Raw genomic sequence first — 16515 nt, forward strand, 5'->3', positions numbered from 1 at the left:
TATGGAGAAATTCGGCTCCCCCTGTTATTACGGGTTAGCGCACAAAGTGGGATCTCCACCATTAATTGGATACGCTTCTCTTGGAGCTACGTCACTTATTCGGAAGACTTTCGGCAGCCCAATTAATCCTTCCTACATCCCTGACTACAATCTCGGATACACGGACCACATGACATTCTGGCAGAGACTGCACAACCCTTACAGCTTACTGCTTTCGTTGGATATTGTGCAGAGAGTTTCGTATGGGAGAGAGGAAGAGGAACTCTGGAAATATTCCGGTCAGAACCCACCTACCTTGAGCGCCATGGATCACAATTTCAGCCTCATGTTGGCCAACAATCATTTGAGCATGAGCTACCCTGTGCCGAATGCGCCAAATATCATCGAATGAACTGGAATCCACATCCAGAAGGAGAGGAAACCGCTGCCAAAGGTATTTACAATTGTGATGCAGAAAATGTGAGCTGTTCCTCTTCGGAGCAGAAGTTAACATTGGAAATGGTTGAGAGCTGTAAAATAATGTGCTAAGGAAACGTTAAAGGTTTACTGAGACAATATTAAATATTCATTTATTTTTCGCTACTTACTTTAGTATTATAAGCATTATCTATATGTTATTGCAAAAACGATCATATAACAATGGTACAGTCAGGCGATTATTTTTTAATATCTTTACTTAGGTCTCAAAAAGAAGACAATGAATGTGACACTGTATAATACCTAATACATTCATTTATTTGGTGCCGGCTGGGTGGCAGGTGGGGGGGGTTAGAGGCAGGGTGCAGGGTTGCTTCAAATATATCACCTATAAACACATTCCGAACAGCAAATGTCCAGTGGTGGATCAAGTAAACGATTTAACAATGTCCTGCATTTCTTATAAGCTTTCACTCTCTTCATTTTTAGACACTTTTCACACGGAATGTCCTAGAAAATCAGTATACTTATAAGGAAAGTGGATTAATTGATGAAAAATTGAGGGTAACAAGATCTATATAGGGAGAAAAGTTAGTTGTGAATGACTGATATATTTAAATCATTTTCATTCAATGTTGTTTACAGTGATAAGAACAACCTCATATTTTTTAAAAATGATTCAAATATTATTTTTAATTTTGTTCGCTGTTTGGCTACTTGAGAAAAATAGAGTATCATATTTCCTTAATTACTTGTCACTCAGAACCAACCAAACTTCAAGTTTGTGGTCTTCATAGACGTATTTTGAGTATTTGTTACTGACAAATCGTCTGGTAAGTAGTCTAAATCTATATTAATTTGTTCTTTTGTTGTAGTCATTAGTGCAAAGACTTCATTGATGCACCTTTCAAGCTAGTCTGTCTTCACCTTCGCATAACTACTTCTGCCTACATCCACTCGTACAGTCTTAGACATAAAATCCAGCCACTGGCCGGCCTCCACAGAGGGTCAGTCAGAGTCATTCATTTCACCAGTCGCCCCTCAAAGTACCAAGTCTGTCCATATGCACGAATGGCAAAACTGCAGGATGCAAAAGTGTATGGAGGAAGTGCTGTCACTCTTGACGAGCTGTCAGAGAGCTGTTTCTGCTCGTGGTCAAGTGACAGGGGAAATAATGTAAAGAAAGAGCCCTTGACAACCTCCATTAGTGACCATTGTGGCAGAGAGAATGAAGATGTAACAATGTCTGATTCAGAAGTAATGTCCCACGCCAAATGTCAACTGTCTGAAGATAATCGGAGGAAAGAAAGTACAGAAGGTGGAGATTATGGGGTCAAGCAGAACCAAGCAGAATATAGGTAAAAGAGGCGAAGCCTAATCTGACCCTCAATCCAAAATCTAAACCCATTAAAAGATCAGGAACAACAAGTACAGGCACAGGAACTAGGAAACATTAATTCACAACCAAAAAGGCATTTATGACCTACCTTCATTATAAAATTTGTACTTTAAACGTCAACAGAATATCAACTAGGTTCAAACTGATTTGTTTCCAATGGTTCTTACACACTGCTAAAATTGATATAACTTTACTGGAAGAAGTGAAACTAACAGTCTACATGAAATTACAGGATACAACGTAATTCTCAACAGAACTGATGGTGCGAATATGGCTATGTTACCAACAGACGGCAGTCAAGTGGCTGAAGCTGGAAGGCTATTAAGCGGCAGAGGAATATCAGCAAAAATAGATACAGTCTCTGTAAATGCGTGTGCCCCGCATGGAAGCAGTCGTAAAGAGGTGAGGGCCGGGCTTATCAAACAGAAATTGACGTGTCTTTTATCAACGACATTGAGCAGAGTCAAATTTGTTAATGATTTAAACTCTGTTATTAGAAAAAAAAAGACCAAAAACAAAATTTAAACAGATACTTGGAAGTCGAATACATGGTTAGAAACTTAAATACGCTTGACACGTGGGATGAAGCAAATGCAGAGTCGTTAATGTGCGCCTACGTCACTAGTCATCCAGAGAGAAGGATTGGCCGTATTTACATCTCACAAGACTTAGTACGTAACATCACCACGTCAGAAAACTGGTCTGTAAATTTTTCCAATCATTGTACTTATATTACCAGAACGAATTTACAGAAGAAAACAACTTTCCGTAGGAATAAGTAATGGAAATTAAATATGGCCTTACTTAGAAACGAGAAATTAGGAAGTCTGGTACCGGAAATATGAAAAGCCAGCGTCACTAACAGAAGGCAGTACTTTTGCAGAATACATTGCTGGGTAGATCACGCAAAACCCGAGATGCGGAGATTGCTTAGTCAATATGATTACAACAACAAAAGTGGGACAAAAATATAAAGGATTTCACATGCCTTCGAGAATTGTACCACAATGAACGAGACATGACCACTAACAGTTCGCGGATAAAAGAGATTCAAACTCAGATAACGTCAATGCAGAGACGAAAACTAGCGAGCAGAAATTCAGGTCCAGAGCTGACAATATTTCCTAAGAGGAGATGCCTTAGTTTACCTCGTAATATGAATATCGAAAAGGACAAAAATAATAATCGAGTAACTTAAGACAGGAAATGAGACAATACAGCAGCAGACTCATACATAAACGGAGCGTAGCAACCGGCCGGGGTGGCCGAGCGGTTCTAAGCGCTGCAGTCTGGAACCGCGCGACCGCTGCGGTCGCAGGTTCGAATCCTGCCTCGGGCATGGATGTGTGTGATGTCCTTAGGTTAGTTAGGTTTAAGTAGTTCTAAGTTCTAGGCGACTGATGACCTCAGAAGTTAAGTCCCATAGTGCTCAGAGCCATTTGAACCATTTTTTGGAGCGTTGCAACATTTCCGCGAGTTGTACGCTGCACTAGACGCAGGCGAATCAGTTTTCCTGGATGATATTGGCAACGTGCTGACAGGCGCAGACAACATTTCTCTCGACGGAGAATTTACGGAAGAGGAAATACGTGTAGTAAGAGGCATGAAAGGAAAATCACCAGGTATGGACAGCATACTAGTTGACTTTTGTCTCGGTCAATGGGAGATATTGAAAGGAGAGCTAGTTAACATATTCAGTGATGCATGGAACGTCCAACAACTCCCTAAAAGCTCACACGAGTGTTCTCAAGAAACACCCACAAACATCGAACCTCTTAAGCCAGTAACCTTGATGGATGACGACTACAAAATACTAGTTCGAGCAGGAAACGCAAGATTACGGGACGTAACGAAATACGTGGTATAGGTGGTTATCAAACGTGCGCCGTCACAAAATGGTTCAAATGGCTCTGAACACTATGAGACTTAACTTCTAAGGTCATCAGTCCCCTACAACTTAGAACTAATTAAACCTAGCTAACCTAAGGACATCACACACATCCATGCCCGAGGCAGGATTCGAACCTGCGACCGTAGCGGTCGCGCGGTTCAGACTGTAGCGCCTTTAACCGCTTGGCCACCCCCGTGGCGCGCCGTCACAGAGCGCAGTATAACTTATACCCTGAGACCTATCACTACCGTGATATAATATCCATCCAGGTTGTCTGTAAAGTCGACCAGATATCTCACAGTTTTCTACTAAAGACAAGGCAGAAATCTGGTATCTGGAACAAATTCTCCCAACATGTCAGTCATTTTGCAGGAGGCGTAGCCCAAAATCATTATCAATTGACGCCTAACTGCACCATTAAATATAAAACAGTCAGTCCGTTAGGATTGTCACGTATCGATGGCCATCTTTTCAATTGCAGTCGAACCTCTCCTAGGGAAACTTAACGGCTTAATCTCAATACTGATCTCACTAGGAAATAAAATCGTATGTCAAGCATCTGCATCTGATCTGGCCATATCTGTGTCGGAAGAAGACCAAATACCGCCCTCAAAACATTAACCGAACATTCACTGTGCAGCAAAGGGAGCCGTGAACAACTATAAGAAATCCAAGAAAATAAGCTTAGGGAAACGTTTACTGCTGGAAAAACAGCAACAAATATACGTCTGTGACTAGATCTGGTGTCTATAGTACAAAGGATGAAGACTGCCAACTGGCGATCGATGCCGAACAAAGCTAGTGTAGCTCATAGTTATATTCACGTCGAAATCTCGATATGATCCAGAAAGTAAAACTTGTGAACGAGTTCATCTTATCGAAAGTGTATCACATAGCTTCCACGTTGCCAGTACCACAGCCATAGCCCAAAAAGGTCTACTATCAGCGATTCGACATTTCGTATGCTGTGGAAATATTTTCAGGGTAAAATACGGCACAATAACATTATCATTTAAAGAAGATGGGATCGGATTAATAGATACTGAAGCAAAACGCAAAGCATTACTCGTACATAATATCTTCAAAAACGAAAAACCCGTCCTACCAACCTGACAAGAGATACCCCTACCAGAAAAACAGTGTGGTAATCAGGCTACAATGTCACTTCAAACACAACGTGATAATATCGGAAACACCGATTTTAAGGGAATTTAAGTTTAAACTGACAACACTGCTCCATGAACTGCAGAAGAAAGGAAATTAACAAAAAAAATTTGCGAACTGTGAAAGACCATGGTGTCCCTGTGATATTAAGACCATTGTATAGATCGCTCAATACTATCCTTTTTCTCATTATGCTACTTGTATTTCAAATGCACGTTACCATTTCAAGTAAGGATACAGGTAGTCCAACGAATATATGCTGCAACGGAGGAGAACTAATTTATTTTATTTATTTGTCTGATTTTGTTGTTGAAGGAACAAGAATCTCATTTTATATAGATGACAAGCAATTGGACTCAGGTAAAATGTTAGATTTCTTTGAATTTATGAAGAACCATGCAAGAAAAAGGAGTGGTAAGCGACGTGAAATAAGAAATAAAGTCGCGAATTCGAGTCCACTCCATTACTTACATTTTAAACTCATATTTCGATCGCCTGCTGAAGTTATCAGATTTGAGGAACCCCAAAGATAAGTGGCTTCACTTTCTAGCTCACCTGTAATGGTAAAAACATCCAGAAACAATTACACAAAACAGTTCGTGCCAGCGTCAAGATCAGTTTACGGTCGAGAGTTTATTCGAACTCGCCGCCGGACATCAGGTGCCTTAAGACAAGGCGACCGTGGCGCACCGCTGTGAGTCTATCAGCCGTCAATTTCTTATAAAGTCGTAGTGTTCATCTTGCAGCCACGTACTGGAGTATACTTCAGGATTGAAGGCGACCGCTTACCCGGAAGTAGAAGCCTTGAGTTGTCAATTGGGATACACAAAAGGAGTAAAACTTTCTAACTTTCGGGTTTTACCCTTTGACGAGTAAGAGTGACATAAAACACACACACAAACACGCGCGCACACACACGCGCATACAGACATACGCACACACACACACCTACGTTGCTACATGGTTCCAGCTAGACTTTGCACGGTATACAGTGCACAGGGCAGAACTTTCCGTATTTGGTACGGACACAGCAGTATTTACACATGAAATAAGTATCAGAAGGCATCGTTCTTTTGATTTACAATCATGTAAAGCAGGCAACATTTTTCTATACCAGTGAACGGTCAGAAGCTCTGGTACCTAATTTTGAAAATTAGCTTTTGTAGCTTCCGTCCGCTCTTTCCGATTCTCCGTATAAATTCTCTGAATCGAGAACTTTCATCAGCAATATATGCCAGTGTCTCAAGCTAGCTTCAAGAATAAACACCGAATCTCTCATACGTAAAAGACACCTGTCTAGCGCTGCTACTAATTTTGAAGTTATGAAATTTTTCCGCATAGGTGTTTTACTGGTGTCATACTGTATGTTCTCGATCTCAGTGGGAAAATCTTGTAAATTGATGTCATTTTAACTATAACCTGAAGGGGAGTTGCTTTTTAACGGTTCATATTACGATTCTGAAGGAGTTCCCATGGAAAAATATTTAGCACGTCTCTGCTCTTCCGCAACAGTTCTTTATTATACGTTTTCTTGGCCAGTCCAGAAACATGATCAGGCCGATCTGGCCCGCTCTCTATTGCTGTAAGAAGTTTCTATATTCATTTATTTTCCTTAACTGAAGTGAACTGGCACATGTATTGTCAAACAATTCACCTAACTTGTTGACAAACCCTTGTCGCCGTTGCTGAAATATATTTTAGGTTTTTTTTCGTGAATTTTACTGTAGCTCCCTGCAACCTTGATAGGGGCTACTAACATCTTTACACAATTAGGCAAAGATTCGGTAAGTATACGTGCTTTCCGAAAAGATAATACATTCGCGAATAGTGAGATTTGCACTTCCACTGACAGTTAAATTAGCTTCGCTGATATTGTGGAATAAAACTGCGACAACTCTTTCATCAGATGGCACTTCTGAACCTTTCATTTGGTGCACTATGGCACTACTAAAAATATAGACTTTTAGAACTACTATATAATTCAGCTGACATGTTCACTGACTGACAACAGTAGGTTTACTAACAACAGTACGTTTACATCGACGCGGCTGCGTGTGTTCGCCTTACTTAGCAAGTACTGCCAACCTGACATGTTTCTAAAATTTTATTAACAGTTCCTTTAACATCGTGCAAATAAAAGGAGAGGGAATGCGTAAAAATAAAAGAAAACTTCGATTCTTGGGCCACCCGAATGGACGGTCTCGGCAAATTCTACAAACGCCTGCTCATCTATGCTGTCCCATTGCGACTCTGTAATTCTCATGTGTATATTATGGTAGCCTAGACATATCGTTCATATTAAAACGTCAAGGGCTAAATTAATAAGACTGCACAGACGCTGCATAGAATTTCTGGACTATGCTTAGCTTGCGGTACCAGTAGTTACTTTATGCAAAAAAGTACTGCAAGCTGAGCACCTCCTCAGCACAGGTGATTTCACTTTTACTGAAAAAGCATCGTCAGTAGTAATACTGTAATCATTGCAGGCGGATGATTTTTGTTGTTCATTCAATATTTGCAGACTGAATGACGGTTTTGCTGATGGATGACTTTTTATAGATATTACTGTCGATATTCTGTGTACCTTGTTCCAAGTTCTGATGACAATTGCTTCTCCTTTCATGTTAGCTCGTTTAATTTTCTCGACTGGTTTTGTAGATCGTTTTTTCTGACATAGCGTATGGTTTCCATGGACAAGAGACTAATTGATTTGGAACTGGATGTTATTCATAGCTTAGGAAATCTCTCTGTAGATGTTCTCGTTCTGCAGTCAGTGGTGTGTTGTTATCTTTTCATTTGTGTTTCTCTTTTGGGGATAGTGGCAATGACAGCATTCTTAAGGAAAATACTTTCAAAGTGTATAATGACCAAATGTTGTGCTATCTACTAATAATGTCTGCAGTATGACCACTGGAACGCTCCAAAGATGTAAATCTTGTCTGGCGAATGAGCTTTTCAGAATTCAGTGCGCTTAATACATAGAAACAAAAATTGCAGTTATTGATTATTTGTGTTCAATTTGCAGTCAGTGCACCTAAGTATTATATATAAGTATGCTCTGATCCTAAAACCTAGTTACAGTAATGGCAGTGACACTGAGGGACACATTAACACTTTAATTCCGACTGCCAGCAGCCACATCTTTGAGAAGCAAGCTATAACAACTTTCGAGCTCGCTCAAGACACATACCGGCTGGTATTCTTCCTGCTGGTAGCATAATTAAATCTTGAAAACAACGCAGAATACGGTTGGCAACCCTACGACTGACGAGTTATTGAATAGCACAGAATTATCCTGCAAAATTTAGTTTATTTTATATGTCATTGCCGTTGAATAATCTTTGTGATTTTCACTTAAGGTGAGATATAAGGTTATCAATTTATGGTTTCAAGACCAGGAAAGTCATGGAAATTGCAAATAATCTAGTCTTTCACGTTGCGATTTATCTGTCTTAGCCATCACTGAGGCAATAAGTGAGAGACCAACTAATACTGCAACTCTTCAGTAGCTCAGGGGTATGATTGCCTGCCAGATGAAGGATGTGTTGGCTTGTGGGTGCAGTCTTACCCCAAGTCAAGTTTTAAGCCGTTCTGTTGTAGAGCTACAAGCAGCCACATCGAAAATCAATAAGGAAATTTGAAGAAAATTTCTCCGTCAAATACCTTCTCAAAACTTCCACAACCTCGTAGTGTATGGTGGTAGCATAAAACTGATAATGCTTCTTTTCGCTTCTGCAGACATAACTTTTGTGTTTTATGACTATACAAAGATCAGTACCCAAAGACTAGAAAGTTGCACAGGCCACATCAATATTCACGAAAGGTAGTAGCACTAATCCACTAAACTATAGGCTTATATCATTAACGTCGATATGCAGCACAATTTTTAACACATATTGTATTCGAACATTATGAATTACCTTGAAGAAAACGGTCTATTGACACACAGTCAACTCGGATTTAGGAAACATCGTTATTGTGAAACGCAATTAGCTCTTTACGTGCTATTGACAAGGGATTTCAAATTCCCAGAAGAATTTGACACTGTATCACACAAGCGGCTTGTAGTGAAATGGCGTGCTTATAGAATACCGTTTCAGTTATATAACTGGATTCGTTATTTTCTGTCAGGGAGCCCATAGCTCGTAGTAATTGGCGGAAAGTCATCGAGTAAAAGAGAAGTGATATCTGGCGTTCCCCAAGGTACTGCTACAGGCCCTTTGCTGTTGCTTATCTATATAAAGTATTTTGGAGACAATGTGAGCAACCGTCTTAGGTTGTTTGCAAATGACGCTATCGTTTATCGACTGTTAAGGTCATCAGAAGATAAAAACAAATTACAAAACGATTTAGAAAATCTATCTGTATGTTGCGAAAATTGGCAGTTGATCCTAAATGTCGGAAAGTGTGAGGTCATACACATGAGTGCTAAAAGGAATCCGTTATACTTCAGTTACACGATAAATCAGTCAAATCTAAAGGCCGTAAATCCAACTAAATACCTGGGAATTTTAATTACGAATACTTTAAATTGGAAGGAACACATAAAAATGTTGTGGGGAAAGCTAACCAAACACTGCGTTTTAGCGGCAGGACGCTTAGAAAACGTAACAGATCCACTAAAGACGCTGCCTACATTACACTTCTCCGTCCTCTTTTAGAATACTGCTGCGCGGAGTGGGATCCTTACCAGGTAGGGCTGACAGAGTAAATCGAAAAAGTTCAAAGACGGGCAGCACGTTTTGTATTATCGCGCAATGGGGAGCGAGTGTCACAGAAATCATACAGGATTTGGGGTGGACGTGATTAAAACAAAGGCGCTTTTCGTTTCGGCGGTATCTTCTCACGAACTTTCAGTCACCAACTTTCTCCTCCGAATGAGAAAATATTGTTTTCGCGCTGACCTACATAGGAAGAAACGATCACCATCATAAAATAAGGGAAAGCAGAGCTCGCACGGAAATATGTAGGTGTTCGTTTTTTTCCGCGCGCTATAGGAGATTGGAACAATAGAGAATAGTGAAGGTGGTTCGATGAACCCTCTTCCAAGCACTTAAATGTGATTTGCAGAGTATCCATGTAGATGTAGCTGTAGATGAAATTCCACATTTCCGTACTATTTGAGTTGATACAAAACAGCAAGTAAGCGCAGACCATTTTGAAGCCAAAAGTGAAAAATTTACTACTAATTCATGCTGATATAGGCACACTTTTGTTACGAGTTTTATTAAAATAGATTTTCGTCACAAGTTTATTGTGGTAAGCTGCATTTCACTTTTGTTACTACAGTGTATATATTAAGAGCGTTTTCCATTAATTCATTGAACACAAGGGTGATTTATCAATCACCAAAAATATATTCTCTTACATTATCTAAAACAATCTGACAATGCTAAGGTAGTTTACCGATTCCAGGCCTGTAGGAGCCTACTGGTTCTAAGTTGAAGACTTCATGAAACTAGATGTGAAGTGCATTTTAGTCTGGAAACGGGTTTTACTGATAGTTTGTCGATAAGGAGCAGAAAAGTTAAACATTTCAGGGCATGAGATCAGATTAACAAATGCATGTAGGATGATTTCCCATAAAAACACCTGGATAGTTTCATTTTTGAAATCAGCAGAGTCTACTATCGTGTAGTATCAACACGCAGTGCAGTTTCCTCTGTAATTTTTCTTAAACTGAAAGATGTTTCCCTTATTGAAAACAGATTGCAGCTGCGACAGACACATCCCTGGGCAGGAGCACAGCTCCCTATTTCGGCCGACGGGTGCAAAATATGTTCACACAGATCTTTGTTCCAGGACATGTCTCTTACTACTACTCAGCCGTTAACTACTTCTTAAGAAGGTAACGTTTGGCTTAATAACGCGTCACCAGTGCCAATATTACATAGGAGTGCTCAATGTATGAATTGATAGCGTTCAAGCAATCTACAATTCTGAGCACTGCGGCAAAGAGTTTTTTCATGACGACTGGTTCAATGTTAAGACTGTTATTTTGAGGTGGGAACATCGAAGATGGACTAAACCCAATGACTGCTCTGGCAGTTCTAGGAACTAAATCGATATGGACTACCGAACTCTGACTTGATGAACCACCGGTAAAATGTGAAGAGTTGCAGACCTGACATTGAAACTCACGCAATCTGTTGCAGAATCATTTAATGACAAAGACGTGTGCTCTACTTCGCTTAGCATCACACTCAATGGTTTGTGGAAAGGAGAGAAAACGTAATATCGGGTGATGAATCAGGGTACATAAAATAGCACTGTTGTCAGACTGAGTTTTATATATGGAAGTATATTGTCCTGACAGGAAATTGAATGGAGCTACTGTTGTACCATGTGGATATTTTCACCTTGTTTCCACTAGCTGAATTGTTTTGGCATACGGAAACATGAGAGCAGACACCTTTGAAGAAGATTTCAGCAACGAGATGCTTCCTATTCTATAATAAATGTTCAAATTCTTTGTTTAGTTTATCAGCATGAGAAGACTCCTGCTCGCAATGCAAGAACCAACGTAACTTTAGTTAAGAAACTCTTGTCCATTTAGTGGGGATTGTTGTTCATAGCCTTTACCTGCGTGTGGTAATGAATATTGCTATTACAGTAACATCAATCTTAGTAACATTTTATTGCGTTATTTGCTCATGACATAAAGATCCTGTCGAGTAGGAGTAATGAAATATCAACAGTAGAGCACAGCGGCAAATACAGAAAAATGAAACCTGAAGAAAAAGCTGAGTGGCCTGGGCAAAGGGATGAAATACTTGGGTAGAGCTAGCAGACTGGAAGAATGGAAGAAAGGAACAGAAACAGATAGTGTTGAAGAAAGGATAGATAGTGCTAACAACGTAGCAGAAATTCTCAGTAGATGTCAGAGAGCAGGGAGACAACTGAGTATCCCAAGAACGACGCTATAGGGATGATGATGCATGTCTGTCGAGACGTCGCTAGTATCCATTCACATGAGAGAGGTTTGCCCGCGCCTGCTAGGAAACGGGCCGTGCTGATAACATCCGTGAGCGGCGCGACCTTCAATTGGTTGGCGACGGGCAGTGCATACAGTCGCGTCCGAGAGCGACTGGGTGATGGACAAGCCGGTGTGAGCTGCATCACGCTGTCCACTGTGGTCCGCTGTGTGAAGCTGGGAGGTGCAACTGGGTTGATGCGGCCGGACCCTGGCAAAACCTGATGCGAGCCGAGAACAGCAGGTGATACACTGAGTTCGGTATCTTTCACTGTCCAGTTGAAAGCTGGTTACAAGGTTCGGAGGCGTCCCATAGTTCTTCGTTGGTTTGTCTCCTCGTGTTCGGTTTAGTAAATGTCACAGTAGCCCGCTCGGCAAGCCGCGCGGCCTGACAAGCAGCTTCCCTAGCGGGAAGGTGTGCCAGTTCGCGGCACTAATCCGCCGGGCGAGCTCCGGCGTGCCGGCCAGTCTGTTGATGGCTTTTAAGGCGGTTTTTCATCTGCCTCGGCGAATGCCGGCTTTTTCCCCTTATTCCGCCTCAGTTACACTATGTCGGCGATTGCTGCGCAAATACTGCCTCCACGTACACGTATACCATAATTACGCTAACATGCAAACATCTGGGGTTAAACTCGTCTGGTATGAGACATTCCCGGGGGTCCACTGGGAGCCGAATCGCACAATAACCCTGAGTTCGGTGTGGGCTCTAAGCACTATGGGACTTAACATCTGAGGTCATCAGTCCCCTACACTTAGAACTACTTAAGCCTAACCAACCTAAGGACATCACATACATCCATGCCCCAGGCAGGATTCGAACCTGCGATCTTAGCAGCAGCATAGTTTTTGACTGAAGCGCCTAGAACCGCTTGGCCACAGCTGCCGGCTCGGAGTGGGGCGGTGGTTGGGCGGGTGGAGTGCTGTGGCATGTTGTGGGGTTGTCAACCACTGCGGACTACGGTGGGACAAAGCCTCTCCATCGTTTATAGGTCCTTGATTTAAGACGCAACTGTCACAGTGTTTAGTGACAAAAATTTTTATTTGAAGAGTTGGCACAAAACTGTATCGGTTTGAGAGTAACTGACACAGTGTGTTAGCGCACGTCAGTACATTTGAATATATGTTTCAAATTAATGTATAGAAATTTTAATGGCGGAAGAATTCATTGGAACAGTTAGCAAAAACAGTTTCTATTTGGCAGTGGGTGTCATCGGGTGTTAGCGCTCGTAAGTGCATTTGAATGTGTGTCTCTAGTTAGAGAAGAAATGCTGCTATCTTTTAGCAGTGCTTAACTCATTTGATAAGCACTGCATAAAACTGTTACTGCTTTGGCAGTAACTGCCCAAGGCTGCAGCGTTCATAAATGAAGTTGAATTTTGCGTCTTGTCAAAGTATCTCATACGCTGTTAATGATCGGACAGCTGGGGGATGTATACACTGGTTCATTCTCTGAAGCCAACTGTTCAAATGAATTACTGCCTTTAAGATCGTAGGAGTTCAGTACCTATTTTACAAGAAACAGTAATTACTGCTGTCGGCTAGCGCCCATAAATTGCATGTTGAGAAAAGTCTTAATATTTTAAGGTGTTTCATAGTTAGGATACGTTTAACAAAGATTAATTGCTCTTGTGGGGTAGTCCCAGTAGTTCTTAGCCGGTGTTTAAAGAGTAAATAAATAAAGAAAATAATAATTGTTTGTGGACTAGTTTCTGTAGGTTTATTTATTATTTAATGCATGTTAATTTTAACTGAGTAATTACTGCTTGGGGTAGTCCCCATACATTTCACTTTGGAGACAAACTGTTTCTAACTTCCTTTGTTAATAAATTGTTGTTCTAAAAATCCAGTGGCCTTCACTCCACGGCCTTGTGACCTTGTATTCCAAATTATCAGCTCTAAGGTACTTCTGTCTCTTCACCATGCAAAGGTGGTAACCGATGGTTAAACAGAGCGTGGTTACGATATCTTGTTACTGAGAAAGTAGGTTAATAACATTTAATTTGTATAGTGCTCTTTGTACACAGTCTTTTGCTTGATTCTATAATAATTTCACAAGTTGCCATGGGAACCCATGGTGTGATTGGACTAAATCATTTGCGGAAGGAAAACCAGCAATATAAACGGTGTATAAGGGGTAAGCCAGAGAACGGTACCGGACGGCATGACTGCATAGTCAGTGGGTGATGTTAGTATTGCAGGGGTCGTGTATTGTTCCCTGCTGGAGGCCGAGAATGAATTTACAAAGCTGCTAGATCACATCTTGTCTACTGTTGAGAGCATTTATAGGCTGTCAGCAAAAGAGGTTTTGTGGCTGCTCTTGGGGTTAGAAGAGCAAGCCGATGTTTTTCAAGCTCAAAAAGTGTCAATATAACAGGCTGTGCACCCACTGGCTGAGGGGCGCTGAAGCCGGATAATAGCTGCGGTAGTTAGGGAAGGAGGAACCTTTACCCTTCTTCATAAGAAAATTTAGGTTGTTTGGGGCCACGGGACTGGAAGAAAGGTTCTGGGCGTTGTGAAAGCTTGGCCGGGTATATGGAAAGGATTCCGGTGACTAGGGTAGCTCTGTGCTTGGTTGTGTCAGAGACACAAGTGGTAAAGAGCATGTTGGAAGGTATGAAATGCGGGGATAGGTCACGTGTCATATTTGCTGATAAGCCAAAATCACTTGGGGGCTTATATCGTTTAGTAATTACTACAGAGAACATTAGGTACGCCGATGCTAAACGGGAAGAAGCTAAGGGGTTCGCAGGGGATGCAGGAAGGCAAGGGGCAGATTCCCTCCAGTTCAAAAAGGGATATGAGTCGAAATGCAGTTGCTTTAGGTCCGATAGTACAGAACACATGGTAAGGGTTGTAAAATTTCCCGCGGAGGCGGGCAGCGCAAATAGTTTACGCTGGGAACCTGCAGGATCTTCTGGAAATAGGAAGCCGCTATGTGGATGCAAACAGATGTATGCTGTAAACGCTGGCAGGTTGCGATTTGGGAAGGGAACCTGCGTGTGCGCTGAATCACTCTGGGAGTAGTATCTCCATTACTGGTTCGGCTAGTCCCGGCGGAGGTTCGCGTCCTCCCTCGGGCATGGGTGTGTGTATTTGTCCTTAGGATAATTTAGGTTAAGTAGTGTGTAAACTTAGGGACTGATGACCTTAGCAGTGAAGTCCCATAAGATTTCACACACATTTGAACAATTTGATCATTACTGATTATGAGTGGCAAGTAGGTAATGGAAGTCTGGCTGGGATAAGGAAGGTACAACCAGGAAGTACACACATTGCAAGTGGTTGGTCAGGTACAATGCAAGTTTGGTACTGGTGGATTCACCTGGCTGGTGAGGTTCTAGGTTGTAAAGAAATTAATAGTAAGGGTTTTTTAGGTTGTGATATCATTGAGCGGTCCTTGCGCATGTTGGATTATGCTAGTTGGTGTTTGTACTTTAAATTTGGCAAGGGTGTTAAGTTTTGTTAACATCTGTAGTAATAGGTCGTGGGTTTCGACGTTGGTCATCTAGAAGAAAATGAAACGCATCAGCTATTAGAAATCTTGACCTGGCTTCTGGAAGTCCTAAAAGCGAGGTTGGGAGTTCCCAGCAAGATAAAATATAAGATTAAATTAACTAACCAGGTTCCAGTAAGGCAGGCCCTGTACAGACCCTCACCGAGCAAGATGCAGCAATGTGCAAATTCATAAATAAACTATTAAAGGATAGCATTATTCGCCCCTCTGTGTCCCCTTATGCGTACTCCGTGTTTATAGTACCTACGTCTAGTGGGAGTGGGTGCCGTCCAGAAGTGGATTACTGCTTTCTTAACCAAAAGGTCACTTAAGAGTCAGTATCCGTACCAGATTTACACAATTGTTTCACCCAGTTTTCTGGGACTCAGGTCTTTACTGTATTAGATCTTAATCAGGCATATCATCAGGATGTTTGAAATTAATGAGGAAAACAATGATAATAACGGAGCATAGGGTGTGTCTACGGCAGGTGACGATCAGGAGGATGTATCTGGATCCCAAGTAGTTAACAGAAATTCTTAAGCTTTTTTGGAACCTAGTGTCTGAGCAAGCGAGAGATTGAGTTGCGCAGGCTTCGCTCAGAGCTTAAAGGAGGCAGCAGGGACAAATGGTACTCCATGAAGAGGGGGATTCGTTGTTATAGAACAAAGCATAACGGTGAAAAGGTCCGTTTAACCAGTAGTCTAGCCCCAGCCGTGTTGGCCTACTTTCACGAATCACTGTGGGGGGCATTTAGGAGTTAATAGAACCAAAACCTTAACTAAGTTGAGCGAATAGGTCACTTGGAGAAGAATGAAGCATGACATTCGCAAATGGGTAGGAGAATGTGGCGATTGTAAGAAGGGAAGCATGATAACAGGAAAAAAGGGATTTTACAGTCGACGCAGGAATTCTCTCCAGTCAATAAGCTTTTCATTTAGGTAGCATGCCACACACACTAAAGATGGAAACCGTTTGTGTTTGTGGCAGTCGATGACTTTACTTGTTTTCAAATGGTTCAAATGGCTCTGGGCATTATGGGACTTAACTGCTGAGGTCATCAGTCGCCAAGAACATAAAACTACTTGAACATAACTAATCTAAGGACATCACAATCATCCATGTCCGAGGCAGAATTCGAACCTGCGACCGTAGCGGTCGTGCGGTTCCAGACTGTA

At 41.5% G+C, this 16515-nt stretch overlaps 1 protein-coding gene across 1 annotated transcript in view; it reads left to right on the forward strand.

Annotated features, from left to right (window-relative positions):
• Nucleotides 1–16515, forward strand: part of LOC124606388 (UDP-glycosyltransferase UGT5-like) — a 50477-nt gene that overhangs the window by 12810 nt on the left and 21152 nt on the right. The window lies entirely within an intron of this gene.

Source organism: Schistocerca americana, chromosome 3, assembly GCF_021461395.2.
Source record: "Schistocerca americana isolate TAMUIC-IGC-003095 chromosome 3, iqSchAmer2.1, whole genome shotgun sequence".
Taxonomy (NCBI): Eukaryota; Metazoa; Arthropoda; class Insecta; order Orthoptera; family Acrididae; genus Schistocerca; species Schistocerca americana.